Genomic DNA, 4211 nt, shown 5'->3' on the forward strand with positions numbered 1-4211 from the left:
GTTCACAAAAGCAATTGGCAACTCGGCTCCAGACAGGATGGACGAAGCAGGAACCAGGAACTTGTAGTTAGGTGTTTATTTTATACAGTGGACTATTTACAGGAACAGAACAGAACACGGATCTTTAGCTAGCTTTCTCATACACGACTCACAACTCTCAACCTCCAACTCCTGCACTGACACATTCCAATTAGTAGGCCATTACTCATTATTTCCCTGAGAGAGCTTGACCAATCATGAAGCTGTTTCCATGCCTCTGTATCACCAGGCAGCTTACACTCCTTTACATTGCCTTGGCTGTCTGCCAAACCCTAATTGACTCTGTGTGAGTAGCTGCACGTATTCAGATTCCCAACACATTTCCAAAATATAAGATAAAAAACAAATAAAACCTACATACAGCAACAGTGTTACTTATGATGTAAGTAATGGGCCATACTGCTAACCTGCTCCCTAAAATATCACTGGTTTGCTCATTTCTATATACAGTGGTACCTTGGTTCTCAAACCTAATCTGTTCCAGATTTCAGTTCAACAATTACTTTGGAAAAATACATATTTTGTTATGTGCAAATGGATGGATACCTATTAGGTCCATAAATTACCATATAGCATACAGTGGTACCTTGGGTTACATACGCTTCAGGTTGCAGACTCCGCTAACCTAGAAATATTACCTCAGGTTAAGAACTTTGCTTCAGGATGAAAAGCTACAGGGAACCAGGCAGAGGGCTTTTTCGGTAGTGGCGCCCACCCTGTGGAACGCCCTTCCAGCAGATGTCAAAGCGATAAATTACCTGACATTCAGAAGACATCTTAAGGCAGCCCTGTTCAGGGAAGTTTTTAACGTGTGATATTTTACTGTATTTTTGGTTTTTATGGAAGCCGCCCAGAGTGGCTGGGGAGGCCCAGCCAGATGGGCGGGGTATAAATAATAAATTATTATTATTATTATTATAAAACAGAAATTGTGCTCCAGCGGTGCGGCGGCAGCAGGAGGCCCCATTAACTAAAGTGGTGCTTCAGGTTAAGTACAGTTTCAGGTTAAGAATGGACCTCCAGGGTGAATTAAGTACTTAACCTGAGGTACCACTATATTCAACACAAAAGCAGTGACAATTTGTTGTTCACAAAGGACAGCTGTACCCATTACTTTCAGTAGCTTAGAGCCTCATCAAACCCAAATCTAGCCCTATTCTGGATCCTTTATTGATACTGCAATTTTATATGTGTCTACCCACACATATGATTGTGGTTGCTGTTTTCTCACTTAATATATTTATAGAAACATAGAATTGTAGAGTTGGAAGGGACCCTGAGGATCATCTAGTCCAACCCCCTGCATTGCAGGAATAGGCAGCTGTCTCATATGGGGATCGAACCGGCAACCATTTGATTCGCTAGCCCCAGCCTGATGCAGCTGAAAAAAGCCGCAGGCCACAGAAGGCAGTCTGGGGTAGCTTTTTCAGAACCTTCTTTCAGATAACATATCAGTGGCTATTTTTAGACTGAATCTGAACCTCAGTTGGATAATGACTAATATTAGGGCTATTACATTACTGGCTAAGGTTACAGTTGGTGGACGATAGGAGACTACCAAAATGCTGTGTTTCAAAGGCTATGGCTACAGCTGATAGTATATGCTAACTCAAATTCCTGGTCAGTTCACAATGCACAAATTACTAAGTAAGTGTGGGTTTTCTGAAGACACCCTCTTTTGCTAATAAGGCTGTTTTTCAGAAGCTACATTTCTGATAAGTTTTCCTAGGTGAAAGCTACCTGCCTGGTAGAGGAAATGAATCAAATTCAATTGCTTGCTGCCAGTGCCACCTGCTGGCTACTGCTTTGTTTTCTAATCTTGCTAGTTAAAATCCTGGAGAAGAGTGACTAGTGGGGTGCCACAGGGTTCTGTCTTGGGCCCGGTCTTATTCAACATCTTTATCAACGACTTGGATGATGGACTCAAGGGTATCCTGATCAAATTTGCAGATGACACCAAACTGGGAAGGGTGGCTAACACCCCAGAGGACAGGATCACACTTCAAAACAACCTTGACAGATTAGAGAACTGGGCCAAAACAAACAAGATGAATTTTAACAGGGAGAAATGTAAAGTATTGCACTTGGGCAAAAAAAAAATAAAAAAAAATGAGAGGCACAAATACAAGATGGGTGACACCTGGCTTGAGAGCAGTACATGTGAAAAGGATCTAGGACAGTGTTTCCCAACCTTGTGCCTCCAGCTGTTTTGGAACTACAACTCCCATCATCCCTGACTAACAAGACCAGTGGCAAGGGATGATGGGAATTGTAGTCCAAAAACAGCTGGAGGCACAAGGTTGGGAAACACTGATCTAGGAGTCTTGGTTGACCACAAACTTGACATGAGCCAACAGTGTGACGCGGCAGCTAAAAAAGCCAGTGCAATTCTGGGCTGCATCAATAGGAGTATAGCATCTAGATCAAGGGAAGTAATAGTGCCACTGTATTCTGTTCTGGTCAGATCTCACCTGGAGTACTGTGTCCAGTTCTGGGCACCACAGTTCAAGATGGACACTGACAAACTGGAACGTGTCCAGAGGAGGGCAACCAAAATTGTCAAAGGCCTGGAAACGATGCCTTATGAGGAACGGCTAAGGGAGCTGGGCATGTTTAGCCTGGAGAAGAGGTTAAGGGGTGATATGATAGCCATGTTCAAATATATAAAAGGATGTCACATAGAGGAGGGAGAAAGGTTGTTTTCTGCTGCTCCAGAGAAGTGGACACGGAGCAATGGATCCAAACTACAAGAAAGAAAATTCCACCTAAACATTAGGAAGAACTTCCTGACAGTAAGAGCTGTTTGACAGTGGAATTTGCTGCCAAGGAGTGTGGTGGAGTCTCCTTCTTTGGAGGTCTTTAAGCAGAGGCTTGACAACCATATGTCAGGAGTGCTCTGATGGTGTTTCCTGCTTGGCAGGGGGTTGGACTCGATGGCCCTTGTGGTCTCCTCCAACCCTATGATTCTATGATTCTAAAAGCATCAACAGAATGATTTTGTTGCACACGACTCCCAAAAAATGATTCTGGATGATGATGATGATTTATTAAATTTATATACCATCCTTCATTCAAAGATCTCACAGCATAACAGTGCAAAAGGAAAACAAAATTATGGGGCATTACAGTGGTACCTCGGGTTACATACCCTTCAGGTTACAGACGCTTCAGGTTACAGACTCCGCTAACCCAGAAATAGTACCTCTGGTTAGGAACTTTGTTTCAGGATGAGAACAGAAATCGTGTAGCAGTGGCGTGGCGGCAGCGGGAGGCCCCATTAGCTAAAGTGGTGCTTCAGGTTAAGAACAGTTTCAGGTTGAGAACAGACCTCCAGAACAAATTAAGTACTTAACCTGAGGTACCACTGTATAGGCAATTAAAAGCTGGCACTGCTCAGAATGGTGGGCTAGGAAGGGGAAGCAAGGGAGACAGAGTCTAGGTCAGGGGCCGGCAAACTTTTTCAGCAGGGGGCCGGTCCACTGTCCCTCAGCCTTTGTGGGGGGCCAGACTATATGGGGGGGGGATGAACAAATTCCTGAGCCCCACAAATAACCCAGAGATGCATTTTAAATAAAAGCACACATTCTACTCATGTAAAAACATGCTGATTCCTGGACTGCCCGTGGGCTGGATTTAGAAGGCAATTGGGCCGGATCTGGCCCTCGGGCCTTAGTTTGCCTACCCATGGTCTAGGTGTCAACAGTGGGGCCTGTCGGGACCTCCTTCTCTGGCCAAAGATGTCAATGAACAAATTGACGATAATATCCTGGCACAAGCTCTCATGGGTCACGTCCAACTTTGACAGACAAGCTGGCCCACAACAGCTTATGCCACACTATTTATTAACAAGGTTGTTGATCTTTTGAAAAGTTGTTCAACTGGATTTGCCAAAAAGGATTCACATGGTTAACTCTCTGGAATTTATCACACACTAACTTATATTTAAATCCACACAGATCTGAAAGTTCCGGGTGTTTTCACACATGACATTAAAAATCATCTTTGACCTCGTGTGCACGTTAGAGAGAATATCATTAATCCGGGGTAGAAAACAGACACTTTAGAACCGAGACGTGACAAATTAGCCAGTACTAGTGCAGGAAGGAACTGCAAATCCTTGTTGAGCTTGCGAACGAGGCTTTAGGTTCACTCAAACAGAGGCTGGAACGTTA

General features: G+C 43.9%; 1 protein-coding gene across 1 annotated transcript in view; it reads left to right on the forward strand.

Annotated features, from left to right (window-relative positions):
• Positions 1-4211, forward strand: part of LOC309367210 (glutathione S-transferase-like) — a 64419-nt gene that overhangs the window by 24568 nt on the left and 35640 nt on the right. The window lies entirely within an intron of this gene.

The sequence above is a fragment of the Podarcis melisellensis genome (genome assembly GCF_964234715.1).
Source record: "Podarcis melisellensis genome assembly, chromosome: 3".
Lineage (NCBI taxonomy): Eukaryota > Metazoa > Chordata > Lepidosauria > Squamata > Lacertidae > Podarcis > Podarcis melisellensis.